The sequence below is a fragment of the Athene cunicularia genome, assembly GCF_003259725.1.
Source record: "Athene cunicularia isolate RWA chromosome Z unlocalized genomic scaffold, athCun1 chrZ_part2, whole genome shotgun sequence".
NCBI classification, from domain to species: Eukaryota; Metazoa; Chordata; class Aves; order Strigiformes; family Strigidae; genus Athene; species Athene cunicularia.
Genome location: NW_020799143.1, coordinates 333684 through 357102, shown reverse-complemented (window position 1 = coordinate 357102; position 23419 = coordinate 333684).

The following is a 23419-nucleotide window of genomic DNA, read 5'->3' as shown; positions in this document are numbered from 1 at the left end:
CCCCCCCCCGGCCCTCCAAGTGGGAAGAGCGAGCTGGAACCGAGGGCAGTGGGGACTCAGGCTGGTTGGAGACCGGAGTCCGACACCCAACACCCCTCACTGTACAAGAGCTCCCCAGGGAGGCAGCGACCAGGACGGGCAAACAGGGCGTGGGGCGGCAGGTGGTGCGGCAGTTGGCGTGGACAGGGCATAGTCCCTCTCCTGGGTCTAGAGCTCATCTGACCTAGTTTCATTTTATCGTCTACTCCACGAGTAGACCGAGCTCTGGTCTCCACTTGGGTCAGAACCGGCACCAGAAAGAACATGGTGACCCAGACGGAGCTGCCACACAAACATGCAGCGGCCCAGGTCCCAGGTGCAGGGAGTGCCTGGGCCTGTCGGTCCTGCCGGAGGGCAGCAGGGACAGCACCTGCGTGTGCTGTGATCAGCTGGGTGACCTGCTCACATGGTGGAGGGACTCAAAGGAGAGGTCACGAGATTAAGAAGTGTTAGCGAGAGCGAAAGGGAGATTGATTGGTGGAGTGGCACCTTGGCACCCCTGAAGCAAAAGGAGCAAATGGAGGCTCCGAAAGAGCCAGGAGATCCCTCACCCTCTTGCTACCAGGCAGAAGGAGGGGACTTAAGAGGTGGGGGAGACTGGAAACAGGTCCCTGCTCAGGGAGGCACGAAAATCCCCTCCCGACCTCTCTCACCTTCCATGGTGTCCCTTCACAGTACATACGGGGCCCTGGAACTTGTGATTGAAACGGAGAAGGGTGAAGAAAATGAGTCAAACAAGGAGGAAAACCAAGGTCCACCAAGGCTGAGTCACTCCAGACCAGGTACTGAAATAATTTCTAAAAAGAACCCCAGAAGGGTCATTGCAGTGGGTGACTCCATTCTGAGATGTGTCAAAGGCCCAATACGCAGACCGGACCCGCTTCATAGGGAAGTCTGCTGCCTCCCTGGGGTCCACATAAGGGACCTCATGGCAAAACTCCCCACTCTAGTGAGATCCAAGGACTACTACCTTCTCTTGGTTTTTCAGGTAGGTAGCAATGATATTATCAGGAGAAGTCCTAAATCAATAAAGTGAGTTTTCAGGGCCTTGGGGAAACTGATAAAGGAGTCAGGGGCACAGATAGTGTTCTCGTCCATCCCTTCAGTTGCGGGGCTGGATGTAGAAGATTACAGGAGAACTCAAGAGATGAATTTGTGGCTCCAAGACTGGTGTTAATGTCAGGGATCTGGATTTTTCAATCATGGGTTAGTATACTGAGCACCAGACCTTTTGGCATCAGATGGGATAAACCTCTTATATAAGGGGAAAAATATCTTGGGGCACAAGTTAACTGGGCTAATTGAGAGAGCTTTAAACTAGATTTGAAAGGGAAAGGAGATGAAATGGAACTCCTAGACATAAGCCCCAGGTTAGATCACCAGAGTTTGTGGGCTGTTGTGAAAGCAATGACCCTCACTCTGCCATCTCAGTGGACACAAAGGATGGAGATATGCAGCACAACAGATGCAAGGGATATTGATGGATCAGAAACCGTGGGAACAGCTGTGGAATGTCAGGCAGGACTTAGGACCTATAAATGCAAAAACGTGTTGGGAACATCAGCCCATCTGAAGTGCATTTATACCAATGCACACAGCATGGATAACAAACAGGAGGAGCTTGAAGCCATGATGAAACAGGAAAATTATGATGTAGTGACTATTATAGAAACATGGTGGGGTGTCTCCCATGAATGGAGTGCGCCAATTGCTGGCTACAAGCTTTTTAGGAGGGATAGACAAGTAAGGAGAGGTGCTGTGTGTTAGTGACTGATTGCTTTGAGTACAAGTATAGTGAAGGGTGGAGTATCTCTGCATTAGAATCAGAGGGAAGGCCAACAGGGCAGATGTTGTAGTAGGAGTCTACTACAGGCCACCCAACCAGGACAGATTGGAGGCTGAAATATTCTACAGGCACACAGAATAAATCTGACAATTGCTTGCCCTTGTTCTTGTGGGAGACTTTAACCTCCCAGACATTGCTGGAAATACAACACAGCAGAGTGTGACCAGTCCTGGAGATTTCTGGAATGTGTGGGAGATAACTTCCTGACATAGCTGGTGAGTGAACTGACGAGAGAAGGTGCCCTGCTGGATCTCCTCTTTGTGAACGGATGTGGCAGTGACCATGAAATAATGGAGTTCTCTAAGAGAGGCCAGGAGAGGGGGCAGCAGTACAGACATCCTGGACTTCCAAAGGGCCGAATTTGTCTTGTTTGGGCATCTGCTTGAAAGGATCCCCTGGGAGATGTTCCTGAAGGGTATAGGGGTCCAGAAAGGCTGGGCACTCTTTGAGAAGGAAGTCTTAATGGCTCAGGAGCAGGTGGTCCCCAGGTGCTCTAAAAGAAGCTGTCAGCAGAGAAGACCACCCTGGCTAAACAGGGTGATTTGGCTGCAACTCAGGGAGAAAAGGACAGTTTACAGCTTTTGGAAGAAGGGGCTAGCCACTCACAGTGATTACAAAGATGCTGTGAGGCTATGCAGGGTGGAAATCAGGAGGACTAGAGCCCAGTTAGCTTCAGCAGTCAAGGATAACAAGAAATGTTTCTGTAAGCAGTTCAAAAGCAGAAGAAAGACCAGGGAGAGTCTCCATCCCCTGCTGGATACAGGAGGAAATATGGCAACAAGTGATGAGGAGGAAAAGGCTGAGGTGCTTAATGATTTTCTTGCCTCAGGCTTTAACAGCAAGACTAGCTGTATTGAGGTAATCCAGCCTCCTCATTCAGAAGAAAGAGACTGGGAGAATGACCCCCCAGCAATCCAGGAGACAGTCAGTGACCTGCTGCATCACACAGATACACACAAGTCTATGGGACCAGATGGGATACACCCGAGAGTGCTGAAGGAGCTGGCTGGGGTGCTTGCCAAGCCGCTTTCCATCATTTACCAGCAGTCTTGGTGACCAGGGAGGTCCTGACTGATTGGAAATTGGCCAACGTGATGCCCATATGTAAGAGGGGTCAGAATGATGATTCGGGAAATTACAGGCCTGTCAGCTTGACTTTGGTGACTGAGAAGCTGATGGAGCAGCTCATCCTGAGTACCATCACACAACACATGCGGGACAACCAGATGCTCAGGCCCAGTCAGCATGGGTTTATGAAAGGCAGGTCCTGCTTCATAAACCTGATCTCCTTCTATGACAGGGCAACCGCTTGTTGGATGAGGGAAAGGCTGTGGACATTTACCTTGATGTTAGGAAGGCCTTTGACACCGTTTCCCACAGCATTCTCCTGACAAAACTGGCACTTGAGGCTTGGACTTGCACATGCTTTGCTGGGTAAAAAAACTGTATGGATGGTGGGCCCACATAGTTGTGGTGAATGGAGTTAAATCCAGTTGGCAGCTGGTCACGAGTGGTGTCCCATAGGGCTCAATTTTGGGGCCACTCCTGTTTAACATCTTTACTGATGATCTAGACGAGGGGATTGAGTGCACCCTCAGTCAGTTTGCAGATGACCCCAAGTTGGGTGGGAGTGTTGATCTGCTCGAGGGTAGGGAGGTTCTGCAGAGAGACCTGGACAGGCTGGAGCCATGGGCTGAGCCCAACTGGAGGAGTTTCCATAAGGCCAAATGCTGGGGGCTTCCCTTGGGCCACAACAACCCCCAGCAGCGCTACAGGCTTGGGGAGGAGTGGCTGGAGAGCTGCCAGTCAGAGAGGGACCTGGGGGATGTTGATTGACAGCCAGCTGAACAGGAGCCAGCGGTGTGCCCAGGTGGCCAAGAAGGCCAATGGCACCCTGGCTTGTGTCAGCAATAGCGTGGTCAGCAGGGACAGGCAAGGGATCTTACCCCTGTACTCGGCACTGCTGAGGCCACACCTTGATTCCTGTGTTAGTTTTGGGCCCCTCACTACAAAAAGGAATTGAAAGACTCGAGCGTGTCCAGAGAAGGGCAACGGAGCTGGTGAAGGCTCTGGAGCACCGGTCGTATGGGAAGCGGCTGAGGGAACCGGGGTTGTTTAGGTCTGGAGAAGAGAGGTCTGAGGGGAGACCTCATCACCCTCTACAGCTCCCTGAAAGGAGGTTGCAGAGACCTGGGGATGAATCTCTTTAATGAAGTAACAAGTGGTAGGACAAGAGGTAATGACCTGAAGTTGTGCCATGGAAGGTTTAGACTGGATATTAGGAAGTATTTCTTTCCAGAAAGGGTTGTTATATGTTGGAATGGGCTGCCCTGGGCAATGGTGGAGTCCCCATACCTGGAGATGTTTAAAAGTCAGGTCGACATAGCACTGAGGGATATGGTGTGGTTGGGAACTATCAGTGTTAGGTTAATGGTTGGACTAGATGATCTTCAAGGCCTTTTCCAACCTTGATGATTCTGTGATTCTCTGAAATGGAATCAGAGCGGCCCCCTGTGGACTCACCAAATCCATTGTCAGAAAGACCAAGAGGAGATTACTTTTCTTGCAGGTCCTGGGAACCAGAAAGGCAAGCCATTTTGTAGAATTCATATGCTTCATGTGATTGCTTCACAGTGTCCTGGTTTTGGTGGGGTAGAGTTTGTTTTCTTCCTAGTAGCTGATACATTGCTACTGTTCCTTTTTGATTCACTGTGAGAACAATGTTGATAACAGGCTGATGCTCTACTTGTTGATAAGTAGTTGTGCAGGTTTAAGACCTGCCGGGTGTGGAGAGCACATTGACCTTGCCCCTCCCCCACCCGCAGCCGGTCGGGCTGGAAGTTAAACACAGACCCCGAGTTAAAATAAGACGAAATTTAACACTACAGAGTAATAGAACAATCTGAACAACAACAGTAGCAATGATAACAACAATAAACAGCAATGACAGTAAACAAGTTCAAAAATATACAGAGAAATAGCGCTAGTTGGTTACAAAATAGGTTCCTGCCACCGAGGCGGCAAAGAGCAAGGTAAAAAGGTTCCACCCCTAGACCTGACACCAGCATGGTATGAATAACCTTTTCCTACGACAAAAACCAGCAAGGAAAAGATCCTGTGCTCCCCTACCCAGACATGATATCAGCATGGTATGAATAACCAGGCTGGAGATCCCTTCCTCTCTCTCTGCTGGGGAAACCTAACCCTAACCTAGCTGAACCAGGACATAATCCAGCCCTTTATTCTATACCATCTGTGTCATGTCCAGCCGGCATTTAATAGTTAGCAATAACAAAATAACAATTTACAAAGGCACAGCATAATTCACGACATGTTCTCACCCAGAATCAAGTCCCCCTGTGGTACGCAGCACACCTCTTCATTGTCCTGCATCACCCACCAGGTACACACAGGTCCTTGGGCTTAAGCAATCCCGTGGATGGGTTTGCCTTTACCTTTGCCTGGTGCAGGACTAAACCAGACCATTTTCCCCAATATATTCCTCATGCACACCACAGGGACTTTATTCCCATGTACAGCACGTGGAGGTTTCGACTGAGACAGGCCAGCTCAACTGGCAGATCCTCTTGTGTTGACTAGCCAGGTGGCCTTTGCTAGATGCCTGTCGCCATCTTTGAAGGTCCCACCTCCCAAAGCTTTCAATGTGGGTTTTAACAGTCCATTGTAGCGCTGGATCTTCCCAGAGGCTGGTGCGTGGTAGGGGATATGGTAGACCCACTCGATGCTGTGTTCTTCTGCCCAAGCATTTATGAGGTTGTTTCGGAAGTGGGTTCCGTTGTCTGACTCAGTTCTCTCTGGGGTGCCGTGTCGCCACAGGACTTAGGTCTCAAGGCCCAGGATGGTGTTCCGGGTGGTCATGTGGGGCGCTGGGTAAGTTTCCAGCCACCCAGTGGTTACTTCCACCATTGCGAACACGTGGCGCTTCCTGTGGCGGGTCTGTGGCAGTGTGATGTAGTCGATCTGCCAGACCTCTCCATATCTATATTTCTGCCATTGCTCTCCATTTTGCTGGGGCTTCACCTGCTTGGCATGTTTGATTGTAGCATGTCTCACATTCGTGGATGATCTCAGCAATGGTGTCAATAGTGAGGTCCACTCCTCGATCTCAAGCCCACCTGTATGTTGCATCTCTACCTTGGAAGCCCGAGGTCCCATTGGCCCACCGGGCTATGAATAGTTCACCTTTGCGCTGCCAGTCCAAGTCCACCTGAGCCATTCTGATCTTAGCAGCTTGGTCTGCCTGCTGGTTGTGTCGATGTTCATCAGTGGCCCGACTCTTGGGTACATGGGCATCCACATGGTGCACCTTCACAACGAGGTTTTCCACAAGGATTGAATGTCCTGCCATACTTCAGCAGCCCAGACAGTTTTACCTTTAGGTTGACAATTGTTGTGTTTCCATTTCTGCAACCATTTCCACAGGGTATTTGCCACCACCCACGAGTTGGCGTAGAGGTAGAGCCTCAGCCACTTTTCCCGCTCAAAAATATCCAAAGCAAGCTGAATGGCTTTCACCTCTGCAAACTGGTCGATTCACCCTGTCCCTCAGCAGCTTCAGTGACCCGTTGTGTGGGACTCCATACAGCAGCCTTCCATCGTTGATGTTTTCCCACAATGGGACAAGACCCAGTAGTGAACAGGGCATATCGCTTCTCCTCATCTGGCAGCTCGTTATATGGTGGGGCCTCCTTAGCACGTGTCACCTCCTGTTCTGGTGACATCCCGGAATCTTTGCTCTCTGGCCAGTTTGTAATCACCTCTAGTATCCCTGGGCAGCTGGGGTTCCCTATTCGAGCCTGTTGTCTTATCAATGCAACCCAGTTACTCCACGTGGCATTGTTTTCATGATGTGTGGAGGAGGCCTTTCCTTTGAACATCCACCTTAGCACCGGCAGTCTGGGTGCCAGGAGGAGCTGTGTTTCAGTGCCGACCACTTCTGAGGCAGCCAGAACTCCTTCATACGCTGCCAGTATCTCCTGCTCAGTTGGTGTATAATTGGCTTCAGAACCTTTCTATCCCTGGCTCAAAAAGCCTAGAGGTCGGCCTCGGGTCTCCCCAGGTGCTCTCTGCCAGAGGCTCCAGGTAGGGCCATTCTCCCCGGCTGTGGTGTAGAGCATGTTCTTAACCTCCTGCCCTTCCTGGACTGGCCTGAAGGCTACTGCTTAGGCAATCTCTCGTTTAATCTGTTCAAAGGATTGTTGTTGCCTAGGGCCCCATTCAAAATGGTTCCTCTTACGGGTTACATGGTAGAGAGGGCTCACAATCAGGCTGTAGTTCAGGATGTGCATCCTCCAGAACCCCACAGCGTCCAGGAAAGACTGAGTCTCCTTTTTAGAGGTTGGTGGGGCCATGGCTGTTATCTTGTTTATCACCTCCGTTGGGATGTGGCGACACCCATCTTTCCATTTTATTCCTAGAAATTGAATTTCCCTTGCAGGCCCCTTAAATTTCTTTTGCTTAATGGCAAAGCCGGCCTTCAGGAGGATTTCAATTATCTTCTTCCCTTTCTCAACGACTTTCTTGGCTGCGTCCCCCCATACAATGATGTCATCAATGTACTGTAGGTGTTCTGGAGCTCCACCTTTCTCCAGTGCAGTATGGACCAGTCCATGGCAAATGGTGGAGCTGTGGTTCCACCCCTGGGGCAATCGATTCCAGGTGTACTGGATGCCTCTCCAAGGGAACGCAAACTGTGTCCTGCACTCTGGCGCTATTGGAATGGAGGAGAATGTGTTAGTAATGTCAGTTGTGGCATACCACTTGGCTGCCTTCGACTCCTGTTCATACTGGAGCTCTAGCATGTCCGGCACTGAAACACTCATTGAAGGCATAACTTCATTCAGGGCACGGTAATCCACAGTTAGTTTCTATTTGCCATTAGGCTTTCTTACTGGCCATATAGGGCTGTTGAAGGGTGAGTGAGTTTTGCTGATCCCAGCAAGAGAGTAAAATAGGAAGAATCCAATAGAAGAAATCCCTCAAATACTACTTTGGAGTTTTTCTTGACTCTGGGAGCATTAACATAGTAAACTTCTGTTACTGAAGTAATCTTTGAAATTAAGAAATTTGTAAGGATGTTTGGTGGAGAATTAGCCAGCAGTAAATTTTTGAGTTTCAATTGCAATTCTGGCAAGACATCCGATATGTGGTTTAAGCTAGAAGTATATAATGGTATCTTTGTTAGGTGGATGTTTGATATAGTAGCTAAAGTACTTGCTCAACCAGATTTCATGGACTTTTTCTAGGAGTTTATTACCTTACAGGTAACCTGTCAGGTTGACTGATTTATTCCGATCTACACCTAAAAAATGGAGGAACAGTTCTTCTCTTCTTTGAAAATATCTAAGGAAAATATATGAGATCTTTAAAAAAATAAAATTAAATTAAAAAGAAAATCAAGAAGCCAATGATTTGAGTTTGATAAAAGTGTTTTTTGAAATGGCAAAGCATAATTTTAAATCTGATCTACAGTGGCAGTGCAATACATAGTTAACCAACTTTCATATATCCTGTAAATTAAACACACAGTGAATATTCTATTAGTTAAATTACAAATTGTAACTTTTACTTAATTACGTGGTTTAATTATGTGATTTCATGTACGGCACTAACTTTAATTAAATAGTTAGGACATAGAATTTTTAGTTATCTATTTCAGGATGTTAATGAAATTATGTTCTTGCACTTAAACTCCTTAAAAAGATAATTTATCACATATATTAATGTGAATATTTTAAACAAATGAAAGTAAATAATATTTTTGATCATATATGCTACAAAACATGTTAAATCATGACATTGGTAAGCAATATTTTTAATTTCCATGGAACTGCTTACATGTGTCAAGGGAAATACTTATGGTATTTACTGTTTTTTCCAGTAATGCTTGATCAGCTTTCAGAAATACTACATTTCTTAACACTAGTCACTTCATTATGAGATATTAGTGGTTTATTTCTATTCCTGGTTTACAGAAAAAACCTTAAGCATGTCAGAGGGATCTGCAGTATTCAGGCATAAGAATTTTGTTTATAAGTAGATAGTTGAGAAAGTTTTAAATTTATAACCCTTGCTTCATATTAGTAATTTATAGTAAATAAATATAGAGATATTTATAGTAAAATGTTAGCTAAAGTGAAATAAAGAAAACCATCAAAACAACATAGAATTCTGTTTATCTTGTCAGGAAATAGGGTACTTAATAACAAGAGGTCATATAAAGTCACACTGGTTCATCCCATAAAATTTATTTACCTTCTTGTAGTTCCAAAAGTATATGCTGACAAGGAAAGAGAAACTACTTTAGGGAGTTGCCAAGAGTTGTTTTTATTCAGCAGTGAAGAAAAATCCATGGTAACAGATGACCCTAAGTCTGTTTATTAAAACTTTAAAGATAGGTGAGAAAAAGCAAGCATAGAAGAAAGATTAAACAAAGAAATGCAAGAATATTCAAAGAACAGCTAAGTGTCAGCTCCACAAATCTTCATTAAAATGGCTCTGAGCAACTACATAATTTGTCAGGTGAGTGGATGTATAATGGTCAGAATGATAAAAGCAATTATACCACAAACTTTGCAATGTTGGATGTTATCAGTAAAATTATGAACGGTAATGAGTCTTCAATCATGAGAGAGATAATGTTACAGGATGTGTGGATCGTTCCTTCGTTAATCTTTAGGTACTAGTCTGTTCAACAGAGATGTGCAAATTACAAGAGCCTTACATCTCAGGGGAGTTCCTGGGGATAACCAACTGAGCTGTTAAGGTCACTGTCTACTTCTTTGTCCCATAACAGTACAATGTAGGTAAAATGGGGCATAATCTAGGCAACAGTTTTGTCAGAAAAGCACAGATAAAAAAGTGGCTGCATACCTGAAATCAAGTCTACACTGTCAGCAAAACAGCAGAACTTAATCAGGCATTTTGATATGTCCATAAAACTACACTTCTTGAAATAAAGATATGTAATTTATTTTTTTTTCTTCACATTTTGGCTTTCGTTTTGGCTTTGACATTGTGAATTTGGTTTCTAATTGTCTGATTTCTCAGGAAGCCTACTTTCCCAAGAGGATGGTGTGCTGGAGTTTTGGGCAACAAAGTCAGACAATTGCTCAAGAACATAGCCTGAGTTCCAGGAGGAGGCATAGTATTTCTTTTGCTTCTGGTTTACACATGCAATATTTAAAGTGTGTTAAATATGTGTTTTTCTCTGGAATAGTTTCTCTGGAATACTTATGGTTAGTGTTATTTTCTTTGCCTGTGTGCACCATGTTAATATTGTTGGATGTATGTAAGGAGATCTTCTCCAAACTATGCTCATGAGCATTTTCTTTCTTTGGATACCCTACTGCTTCCTATCATCTAAAGTTAAATGTTGTGCCAAGAGATTAGCATGTGTCTTCCACACGTTGAGATGAAGGTTTATGAAATGTCAGTGGTACTTTCACACGGGTGTTAATTTAACTGTGGTGGTTTAAGCTCTGCTGGGACTGGAGACCACGTTGCTGTGGCACCTCCCCCACCCTCAGCCGGTCAGGCTGGAAGTGAGGTAAAAACCCCGGGTTAAAATAAGAAGAAATTTAATACAACAGTGTAATAAACAATCTGAACAGCAACAGTAGCAATGATAACAACAATAAACAGCAATAAAAGTAAGCAAGACAAAAGATACAGAGACAAATACTGCAAATGGTCAGGGAACAAAGCCGACACGTGTCCTACGACAAAAACCACCAAGGAAAAGATCCTGCACTCCCGTACCCAGACATGATATCAGCATGGTATGAATAACCAGGCTGGAGATCCCTTCCTCATTCTCTGCTGGGGAAACTTAACCCTATCCTAGCTGAACCAGGACATAATCCACCCCTTTATTCTATACCATCTGCGTCATGTCCGGCTGCCATTTAGCAGTTAACAATAACACAACAACAATTAACAAAGGCACAGCATAATTCACGGCATGTTCTCACTCAGAATGAAGTCCCCGTGTGGTACACATCGGACCTCTCCATTGTCCTTCATCACCCACCAGGTACACCCAGGTCCTTGGGCTAAAGCAATCCCGTGGATGGGTTTACATTTACCTTTGCCTGGCGCAGGAATAAAACAGACTATGTTTCCCTATATATTACTCATGAGCACCACAGGGACTGTATCCCCATGTACAGCACGTGGAGGTTTTGACTGAGCCAGGCCAGTTCAACTGACAGATCCTCTTGTGTTTACTAGCCAGGTGGCCTTTGCTAGATGCCTGTCGCTGTCTTTGAAGGTCCCACCTCCCAGTGCATTCAATGTGGGTTTTAACAGTCCATTGTAGCGCTGGATCTTCCCAGAGGCTGGTGCGTGGTAGGGGATATGGTAGACCCACTCGATGCCATGTTCTTGGAGGTGCCCACCGACTCAGGCCTTTGCCCATCTTTTCCCACACCCCTTGCCACTCACTATTATCTGACCTCGGGGCAGGTTTCCGGGCACTGCTATTGTTAGAGAAATACCACATGGCCAAAACCAAAATCAGGCAGACATTCAAAAAGCATTGTGCCGCAAACACACTGGCCTGCAGTCTCCAAGGATAATTGAAACTTCCAAAACCCAAGAGTATCTCTTCCCCTGGCTCATCCATAGAGGGTGTGAGACCCCTAACAAAAGCCCAGGCAGCAAACTGTACTAGCCCACCCCCATGAACAGCGATACAACGGCATTATAAGCAGTCAGGAACCCGTATAATAAAACAATCTCCTTTACACATTTTCCACGGACAACAAACACCAGCACTGGGATCATACACTGGATATAAGGAATAATCCAGCCCCACCACACAAGTAAGTGGGCCAGCACTGCAAACATTTTCTTATTACACAGTACAAATACAAACAGAAAAATTACACCCAATAGATTGCTCTAACACACTCTGGTCAGTGTCTGTCTCTTTTTCATTCTTATTTCAACTAAATTCATGCCCCACATTGGGTGCCAAAAGGCTGTGGTGGTTTAGGTGTTGCTGGGACCGGAGACCACGTTGCCGTTGCCCCTCCCCCACACTCAGCTGGTCAGGCTGGAAGTGAGGCACAAACCCCGGGGTAAAATAAGAAGATATTTAATACAACTGTGTGATAAATAATAACTTGAAACAGCCACAGTAACAATGATAAAAATAATAAACAGTAATAACAGTAAGCAAGACAAAAGATATACAGAGAAATACCGCAAATGGATACAGACAGCTGGCTCAAAAGGCTCACCTCCACCAAAGCCACAAAGGAAAATGTTCCTGTCCTCCCACGCCCGGCCCTGACTACAGCATGGTATGAATAACCTGGCTGGAGATTCCCTTCCCCCTTCTCTGCTCTGGAAACTTAACCCTATCCTAGCTGAACCAGGACATTAATGTTTTTCCTTTTGTGCAGGTTTAAGCCCTGCCGGGACCGGAGAGCACGTTGCTGTTGCCCTTCCCCCACATGCAGCCGGTTGGGCTGGAAGTTAAACACAGACCTCGGGCTAAAATAAGAAGAAAGTTAACACAACAGTGTGATAAAACAGTCTGAATAGCAGCAGTGGCAATGATAACAACAATAAACAACAATAACAGTGAATAAGACAAACGATATACAGAGAAATACCACAAAATGTTCAGGGAACAAGCCTGCCGCGTGTGTCGCAACCCCCAAAAGCAAAAGCGAAAGTAAAAGGGCTCCGCCCCTGGACCTGACATCAGCATGGTATGAATAACCCGGCCGGAGGTCCCTCCCCCTCTCTCTCTGCTGGGGAAAACTTGACCCTATCCTAGTTGAACCAGGACACCTTTTCATCCCTTATGGTAAAATGTTACAACTCCTAGTTACTGTGAGTTTTACAAACATAAAGAAGTTTAATTTTAAAAAGTCTTTCTTAAACAGACTCTTTACCTGTATGGGTTATGTATGCTGCTGTTCCGCAAGTAGGAATTTTGTGTGAGTAAAAATTATTGGCTGCTATTTATATATTGTATAAATGCCATATTTATCTATCACACTTCACTGTTTAACTATGCACATATGCATTAAATCTGGCTACTAAGAGTTCAGTTATTCCAGTTCTGCCTCTGTGAAGTCATAATTTTGTTTCTGACATCAAAACTGGTTGCTGTATCATATCACAAAGCTTTGTGTGGGAATAAAATATGTACTCAATAGATAATGAAAATTGTTATTTTAATGAATGATTTTCTTAATGGAGTGTAAGGCATGTTTATAAAACCTAACTGTGATGCCAAACAGAGTATAATTTAAAATTATCTTTATAATTTGAAGAAACTATCTAAAATCAACAAGAAATTCAGTAAAGGCAAATGGAAGGTGGTACACAAAGAATATTTTAGAATGGGGAAGAAAAGACTGAGCACATCAGAACTTCAAAAAAAAAAGGTCTGAGGAACCCTGAAGTCTAAGACTGATTTTTTAAATGAACTCAAACATGATTCTGGAATGTATTAAGAGTAAAGTCATATGAAAGGTCTGGAGGTGATTATTCCATTTGTGGGACCTTTTGTGAGATTTTGGCTTTCTGTACTCTGGCTAGCTAGAAATAAATTTTACAATAAATTTGAGAACATCAAGTCAGAGGAAAGAGAAAAATAGTGATTTTGAAAATGTGACTTGCAAGAAAAGTGTGAAAGAACTGGGATTTTTTTTTTTTTGGTGTTGTTTTTTGGTGTGGGTTTTTTTTTGTTGTTGTTTTTAAGACTAAAGAAGGACATATCTGTGTTCTGTCATGCTAATAAAAATGTGCATCAGCTTTGCTTGGAGAAGGGTAAGAATGAACTGGCTTAATTTACACCAAAGGAGATTTACCTTAACTATTAGGAAAAACCCCACAAATTTGAAAAACCAAATCATTGTAATAAGACCTTGGAACAGGCTGCCCTTTTTAGACTAGATTATTAAATCCTCTTCTCTAGGATCCTTAAAGAGCAGATTAATCAAACAACTGCCAAGGTGTGGATTTTGTGCACGTCATTCTAAGTCAGCTTCAATCAATGTTTTAGGTGATCTATTTCAGTTCTTTCTAGCTCTACATCTCTAAGATGCAATGATTTTAAATTATTATTTTAAAGAAGCTATTGCCCAAGGTGTATGAAAATATTTAAGGCATGCAGATATTTTTCAACTTTTTAAAAAAAAATAATTTACAGTGACTTGTGCAAACAGGAAGAACTCCCTTTTCTCCTCCCCCTAAAAAACCTTCATGGGCAAACTCCAGGAAGAAAAGAAGAGAAATAATTTAATAGTTTTGAGGTGCTGACCAAGGAAAGCAATACCAAGTTACATATTTAATAGTAAACTAGACTTAAATGGTCTCTTGGAAACCCTAAACTCTACAAGATTCTGGATTTTATAATGTGAAAATGTAAAATGTCTACATAGTTGTAGAAAACTTTTTTTTTTTTTTTTTTTTTTTTAAATTTTCTTTGCAATTTAAATAAGAATTCTTTAATGTGGTGCTCATGTGTGCTGGTTTAGTATGCGATTACATTTTAATCTTACTTTTGTTTTCTGAGGTTAGGCCCCAAAAGGCTTTGGGAGGTACCATGGGATTTGGAGTTAGATACATTTTGTAAAATTTCTGCTGATTTTGTAATCAACATATCAGTTAATGATGGGATTAAGTTTATCTGTGGCTTTCAGAATCCCCTTTAATGCAATGATGAATTTTGATCACTTTTAGACTGCAGAAAATGTTAAACATTCCTTAAATGTTAAATATTCCTTACAAAGTTACAGACATAGTTTTGAAGACTAGGAATATTTAATTTTAAATCAGAATTTAGATTTCAGTCATGATTCCTGTTCACAGAAATTAATTTTCAGACTCTGTGACAGGGCCTTGATCATTAAGTGGGTATTTCTGTGTTTCTCATTATTTACCATTTATATTCTGGATTTATAGAATTACACATGAACAGGTACTACGCTCATTTCTGTAACTTTGTTATAAGTAAGGGTCACAGTAGCAATAACTGTGCAAATGATCCATCTATCATCTGCTTTTATAACCACACAAATGATCCACAGCAGTTATCTTTCCCACAGAATTGCTTGGGGACTGCATTATTTTGTGTCTGAAATTAACCCTGAAGGGCTATACAACTCTAGGGGTGTACTAGCATTAGTTATTTATTAATATAGTATGAGCAAGACAAGAAATGAATCTTCCATCTGCACATAATTTATGGATTAATATAACAGTAAAAAGCTGTAAGAAAGGTGACCTCTCCTTCATATGGGAGAAACTAAGGGTCAAGTATACTAAATTTTTATGTCAATAGAAAATTGGCAGCACTGGTTGATTCTCTTTTAAAACTAAACAAAGTGTTGCCAACTTATTTAAGAGGTCTAGCACCAGAAAAACAAGTACAAAACTTCAGGAAACATCTGTTCTGAGGGATAGCTGTAATCATTAAAAATGTATTTACCATTAGATCATTTCTAGATGCAGAATTAACACTACTTTACAGACAAGGACACAATTTAATTCTAAGTACGTAATGACACTGAATTTTACAAAGGTATCTATAGTTTTCCTGTAATATATAAAGCTTTCAAATATATGCTTCCATATTGTACATATGAAGCTAAACTCAAGAGATTGCAGTGGTCTCTTAAAAAATGCAAAGGAACATGCTATATACATGGAATAAATTTTAGTTTGCATGGTAATGATAACTATGACGGCAACAATCTTAGAGAGGAAGAATTTAGTTTTTTTGTCACTGGGAATTACTGACTAATGTAAATCTTAATGATCTGCCTATCTGGTTTCCTTGAAATTTTTGTCTATTGCTGCTGATGCAGGCATCTCTAATCTTTGGGAACATCTAGCCCACCCACTGTCCTTTGATGCCCTATTTTTCTCTTCTTGACACCTCTCTAATAATTGTGGTTCTTGCATAAGGCAAATGATTGGCCAAACAATCATCTGCTATGTTGTTATGTACAGGACAGTACCACCAAGTTAATATCAGCTGGCAATAAATGAACAGTTATTGAAATGCAAGTGACAAAGCTATTCTGACTGCCAGAAATTACAGACTCTAGATACATTGACTCTCCAAAAATCAGTCATGTGTTTTCAATAGCCTACTGCTCCTGGAGGTTCCTCTATAAAAGACATCGATTAAATGATCCTATCAGACATCAGCTTCATAGTTTCTAGATTGTGCCTGTCCATCCGAACTAGTTTAGTACAAGGATTGCATGACTAAAGCTTTGTTGCAGTACCTGTTCCCTCAGACAGCTGTCCTGCCTCCTCTGGCCATGGGTTAACTTCCTGCAGCCTTCCTTACTGCTCATTGCTAGATGTCTTTCTGTAACTCCCTCTAGTGCAGTTCCTGAACTACTATCCATGCTCCAGTGTACTTACTAACACTCTCCCAGGGCTGGACCCTGTAATCTGAACATATGAGTCCCTTTTTACTGTACTTTGGTGATGAGAGAAGTCTCTTCTGATCGATACTTATCTGGTATAATTGGCAAAGCTCTAATAATCCAGCTACCATTTTAATACCACTTCAGGGTATGATTCAATTACTGAACTGAGTCTTAACAAACCTGAAAGTCTTAGATCAAGTGCACGGAAGAGGTTTTACACTGAGTAGAGAGAGATCCTGCTTCTAGTTCAAATAGTACAGTGTTCAGGCAGATATAAGCTTGTACTAGCATTGTGTTCATATCATGAGTGAAGACAACAGATCACAAGGAATGACCTAATATCCCAGTTTATTTCAACACTATCATCAGATGAGAACTGTGGTATAGATGCCAAATTTAGATTCATGCTTTCTAGTGATTTTTATATTTGAGAAAGTACCTAGAGAAAATGTTTTTGTAATCATGTTGCCACATACTCTTGAAATTATTAAATAATTTCATATAAATGACAAACTTTTAATTCAGCAATTCTCTTGAAGGTTTATTTCCATAATACTTTTGCAGGTCCAGAGTGGCAGAAAAAAAAAAAAAAAAAAAAAAAAAGGCTTATTAAATAGCTCAAGTTTCAGATTTTAATAGATACTTCCCCCGAGTTATGAAAAAAAACAAAGTGGATTAAAACTATCTGACAATCGTCAAACTGATGAAAATCTGCTTTGAAGATTAGTGAAATACAGTACTGTATGAACAAGATTAGGCATAGCACAGATCCCACTGACAATCCACTTGCCACTCTACTTCTGTATACATTTACCACTTTCTTGTGGCATCAGCAACACCACTAAGCCATTTTATTATCCAATTTAGAATGTTACCATCAATAATGCAGTGACTCACTAAATTTCTGTAGAGTTCTATGATTTCATTACTTACTTTTTAACCTTTTATGCCAGTAGTATGGAAAGATTTGGTTTGCAAATGTTCTTTTTCTTTTTTCTTCTTTGACTTTCATTGCAAATTCTTTACATGAAATAGGTAAAGTATTTACCAACATGTGTGACTAGAAACACTCCCAAACATTGTACTTTCTCTATTAGACAAAAGTGTCTGGCATTTCATTTCACACATGCAAGTTTGAAATACTTTCTAATTTCACTGTTTGGATCGGATCTTGAGTTGGTATAAGCTGCAATAGTTCACAGACCTTGCTTAAAAATATGCTGTCTTATTTTTCTTAAATATAGATAAGTTCTTGACCTAATTCTAGTCTTTACATGTGTAAAACTAATAAAACCAGGAGATATTTTAATTCAAGTATCTCAACTTCGAATATTTCTAAATGAAAAAGAATGGTAACCTTTTATGGTTAGCACTTTTCTGATCATCTTGCAAATCTTATTATTTTTATTTCCTAGGTTTTTTTTAGAATCCTAAAAAAAATATAAATTCTAGTTATTAATTTTTATATTAGCTTAGTAAATGAGCTAATGTAAATAAATATGTTTTCGTCATGAAATAGTTTTAATCTTGTTAAGTATAGAGTATTTCAAGTATAGAAAACTCACCAAATTCTGATTAATCATTCAGCAGAGAGCAGCCAATAACATTTTTCTGTCCCAATAATATTTATCTTTCTTGGAGAGAAACCCACAGTGATAATCATTCTCTAACATAGAAAGTGCTGAATAGCTTGACAATAACATTTTTTCTCTTTAACTCAGTAAATTTCTACTGGCTTCCAAAATGAAGTTTGTATGAAAAAAGAAAAACTGTGTAAGGATTCAAGGATGATTTTGTTAGGTATATTTAAATATTCAAGTAAGAAAGGTAAAATTTAGATTAAAATATCTCATTCTGCAGTGGATTAAACTACATATTGTATATGTATATTGTGGTCAGTTTTCCATCTCAGTTTTTTTTTTCTTTCTTTAATCACTTGTGATAGTTCTTTCAGGCAAATGTTACTGGGAAATGGAAAAAAAAATAGTGAAAGAGGAAAGAAACAATAAAATTTAAAAATCACCACTTGGTACAAACCAGTTGCTTTTAAGCTTTTATTGTGTCAGTATATTTAATGAAGAGCACCTGACAATGTTTATATATTCCTGTTTTATCTTAATTCTGAAGTCATAATTCCCATAATAATGTTACTGATGAAATTCAGTGCTTTATATTTTGTTCATTTTTTCTTGCACTTCTAAATATGTAGAAGTGTTGATTTTGAGGTCATGTACACTTATTCATCCCAGAGTTTCATCTTCTAAACAGTTTTTCTAATGAGCTTTCACTGGAGTGAGTTTCAGCTTGAGCGTATTAGTGATGTTCAATAACAACATGAAAAAATTCTTCACACCATGATTATATTACTTTATGTATTATCAAGCTGCCTTAAACATACCATTAGTCTGGATTAATAAATCCATTATTTTACTGCTAAATATATGGTGATTTTGCTTTTTAAATGACATTATGAGACAGTTTGTTCACATGCAACTGCATTTGCCTTTCCAAGAAAGCTGTGTTTAACTTTCCCATCTTTTTCACACCTGGGGAGATAAGGACTGGCTGGTAAGATTCTCCCTCCCAAGGCAATGATGAGATCTCTCCTTCCATTTTACAAGCAACATACAGAAACTGTCACTGAGGGAAAAAAGGAAGTGAAATACCCTGTAGCAAATCATGTTCACCCTTTGAGGGGAAACATTGAAAAGGCAACGGTTATCATTGATCCTTTAGCTTATTTTGGATATGTACTAGCATTTATACTGTGCTTGACTAGTTCATCTCTATCTTTCACTAAGGTTATTTCATTATATATTTCTTTGCTTTGATTTGGATGAGAAATGCTTTCAGGCAGTGCAGTCTTGGTATATGCATAATTTATTTAAAAACAAAAAATAAAACAAGAAACTCTAGAGTGTAAGACTGCCTGTTTTGGCTATTAATGCCTATCAATCTCTTCATTATAGAGTGTATGGTAACATTGAACTATTTTTTCTGCATTTTTTCCTCCCAAAAAATATGATTTTTCCTCCAGACAAAACAGATAATCATACAATAAACCAGTCTGGAAGGGACCTCTGGAGGACATCTAATTCCTAGTTGTACTCCAATAAGAAGCAACTTCAAGCACTGATCAGGTTGCAAGCACATAGTCCAGCTATTTTTAAAGATCTCTGAAGACAGATATTGAACAGTCTTCTGGGGAAATGTGTGCTTACCATTCTAATTATGAAATGTTTTCCTTCCAACTAGTTGGAAGTTTCCTTCCATCAAGTTGTGAATTGTTACTATTGCTTTTCATCCTCTTTCTGTACATGCCTGAGAAGCATCTGGCTGTTTTCTCTGTAGCACCACTTAAGTAGCTGAAGACAGCAATACGATCCCTTTCAACCTGTTCTCCAGGACAGAGACTCCTCCTTAAGTGCTTTGTGCTCCAGCTCTGTAACCATCCTAGCAGTCATCTACTGAAATCTCTCACTTGTTGCAGTGGAGTACTCACAGCACTATGCCAAATGTGGCCTCCCCAGTGCTGTTTAGAGGGGAATAATGGATTTCTTTAAGCTGGTCTGTGCTTTTGCTAATGCAGCCCATGATGTGATTAGTTTTCCTTGTTGTAAGGTAGTGCTGCAAGCACATGGAGCTAACAGTCCACCAAGATCACTGGGTCCTTTCTCCTGCTGGATTGAGCTGGCCCTTCAATAGGACTTCTATTTGGCTTTGTTTCATGAGGTTTCTGTCAGTCTGTTCCTCCAATTTAGTAAAGTCCTCTGAATTTGGCACCTTTCTCTCCAGGGCTTTGACCATTCCTTCTACATCTTGTCATACAAGAACTGGTGAAGGTGCATTCTCTTTGTTGATCCAGGTTTTTGATGAAGGTGTTCAACAGCTGTAGAAGTATGAAAAAATTCCATGAACACTTCTTAGTAGATGGAATACTCTTTTCCATCCTCAGTTTGTGTTATGTACACACCATTTGGAGTAACTACGGGTAAATTTTATATCTTTTTTCATGTGTATAGTTCCACTGAAACATTAATCATGATGAAATAGGATTGCAGATCACTAATGTATTTTATATCTTAATAAGGATGTGTAAATTACCTTTATGTAAGAATAGTATACATCTTGTATATTCACTGAGTACATATATATATATATATATATATATATATATGTGAGTAGGTTTATGTAAATTGTAGTTATATAGTGTATGTTATATTGTATATAGGGTAGGTGTCTGTTATATAGTGTATACAGATTCTGAGAACAGATCGAATGATGGGCTCCCAATATGCCCAGATTACAGAAGAATAGATGGAGACTTAGAGACACTTCTGGAAAATTTTAAATCTTAGATTGTTTTTTCTCTTACAATACCTTCCTTTCTCTGAAGTATCTGTATTCATTCCAGTGCTAAGAGATATTCTGGAAGTTTTGGTTTGTAGCAGCTGAGAATCTGGCTGATACAGCTGGACTGGCCTGCACAATTTTGTAGAAGGTAAATATTAATATAATTTTAATATAATAATATTAAAGAATTTATTTAATCACATATTTGGCACTTTCAAGTACATGTTTTATGAGTATTGAGCTTTTTTAACATGGTGCAGTCATATTGCTTCTGTCTGAAAGTCAGCATGTTTCATGGCCAGGAAAGTTCTGTACAACTACTGTCAAGATGAAAATATTGTCATGAGGGAGAGCACTTGTAGATTTCAAATTTTCAGCCAAGAAAGAGAGACTTGAGGACTGTGCCAAAGTCACTAAACACTCCATAGAAGTGGCAATGATACATGGAGTGTCACTGGTGAGAATAGTGTTTGATTAAGTCAAAAAGTCCTTATTCTGGGTATCACTGTACCTAGAAATTAGGCACAGTGTTATTATTTATCCTTACAGGTGGGAGAGGTATTTGAGCAATGGAAGAGAAAGGAATTTTGATCTCACTGAAGATATACCTTGTGATTTCTTCTACTTTGTATTATTTGGAGAACTGTTTTAAAACTCATTTCTCCTCATGGCCAACAGGACGAGCAATATGCTTGAGTAAGATTGGCTGGCTACTGAAGTCCTGCATAAGTCAAACATCTCCTAGAAACCTTATAGGACTATACTGGATCTGGCTGGAATGGCATTAATTTTCTTCCAGTGGCCCCTATGGTGTTTGGACTTGTGACTTAAACAGTGCTGTTTAACACACCAAAATTCTGGCTATTGCTGAACAGCACTTGCACAGTGTCAAGGCTTTCTTTTTTTTCCACTCTGCACTCCCTTAGGGACTGTCTGGTAGTGGATAAAAAATTGTGAGTAAACACAACCTGCACAATGGACCCAGACTGACAAAACGGATATTCCCTGCCATGTAACATTGTGTTCAGAAATGAAAACTGAGGGGAGGGAACATTGGGAAGGTAGCCATTGCTCAGAGACTGGCTAACCTTTGGTCTACTTCTGGGAAGTGGTGGGTGAATGCCTTTGTGTAACATTATTGGTTTTTTTCTTCCTCTTTCCCTCACTTATTAAACTGCCTTTATCTTGACTCTTGACTTTTCTCACTCTTGCTGTTCCTATTCTCCCCTGTTCTGTTGGAGGGGAGACGAGTGAACAAGTAGCTGCATGGTCCTTAGATGCTAAGCAGAGCCAAACCACTGCAAAGACTTAAAAGTTCTTGCCTTGCAGCTAATGAATAGAAGAACTACATTATATTTCTCTGATAAGCTAGAAGTCAATCAGGAGAAATGATCTGGTAATGACAATAGCAAATACAGCTCAGATATCTAAATACATAAACCAACACCCCCCCAAATCCTTGCACTGGGAGAGATTATACTGAGGATGCCAGGACCATAAGGGGCCATCTTGTGTCAGAGAAGATGGATTTCAAGAGGATAAATTACTTTCATTAATGAAATAACTGGCTTGGACCAAGATACATTGCTTAATAAACCTGAGGCATAATTTATTGGCCTGCTAGATATCTCTGCCTCAGGAACTAAGTGCACAGCTGTCCCAGCAGTGATAATGGTGACTTATAGTTGTCATTGCCCTGTCAATGAGCTTGGAAAGCTTGAAGTGGAGTACAGATGGCACAGCATGTTGGCTGTAAGGAGGGCTGTGTTCCAAGCATACAAAACCACTGCTCATCCTCCTTATAATTGCAACTGGCCCAACAGCATAAAATAGGGCACTAAGTGTTGTGTTCAGGTGGCTGTCACTGACAATGTGGTGAGATCTGTCAGGGAGAACCAGTGCTCCTATGCCTTACTGTACACAATATCAGTGCACCTGCCACATCAAATGGTCTGGGATGGATTCATTAGGACCATATGTTTGGCATGCTCAGGACAGGCTTGGGGTAGACCTGTCCTGTGGTTGCCCTTGGTATGGTTTTCTGCTGTGTTGGATTCAAAAACTTCAGAAGAGCATAAACACTTGAATCTTTTTGAATGATTCTATTATTTTGACCATGTGCCTGATTTTCAACTTTTGTAGTATTTTTAACTCACAGGTATTCCTGGTTCTACAGTATATAACCTGTTAGCCATGTGTGGCTTGTAGGTCTGTGTGGCTCATAGTGACAGACAATAGTGTTTTCTCATTCTGTAGCAGATCAGTCAGCATGCATCATCTGTGATTGGTCAAACAAAAAAAGCAGTGTGTGTTTTCCTCTCAGCAAGAGAATTTGGAAGTATTGTACTTTTTGGAATGAGCAGTTGGAGAAGATGGGGAAATACAAAAGTTTACTGTAGGCTTGGGAGATGGGGAGTTTTGGAATATGATAGTGAAACTAAAGAAGCAGAGGCATAGTGGTGGTACACTGTAAGGTACTCACAATGGTAGGGAGCCTGTGTACACCATAAGAAGTAAAGGATGACATGGCAGAAACTGAGCTTTTAAAGTGGGTCAGAGGTATAGTTATTGCTGCGTTTACAAAAAAGAAATTATGGAAGAAATGGTTTCATAAAGATGTGGGCCACCTTGCAGAAGAGGGATCTTATGGTGGAAGGTGTAGTCGCTGGGTAGACCTAAGGGCATTCTGGTAATGGAAAGGAAGAGATATCTCTACTGGGAGGTAACAGAAAGGAGGAGTGGGACAGGGAAA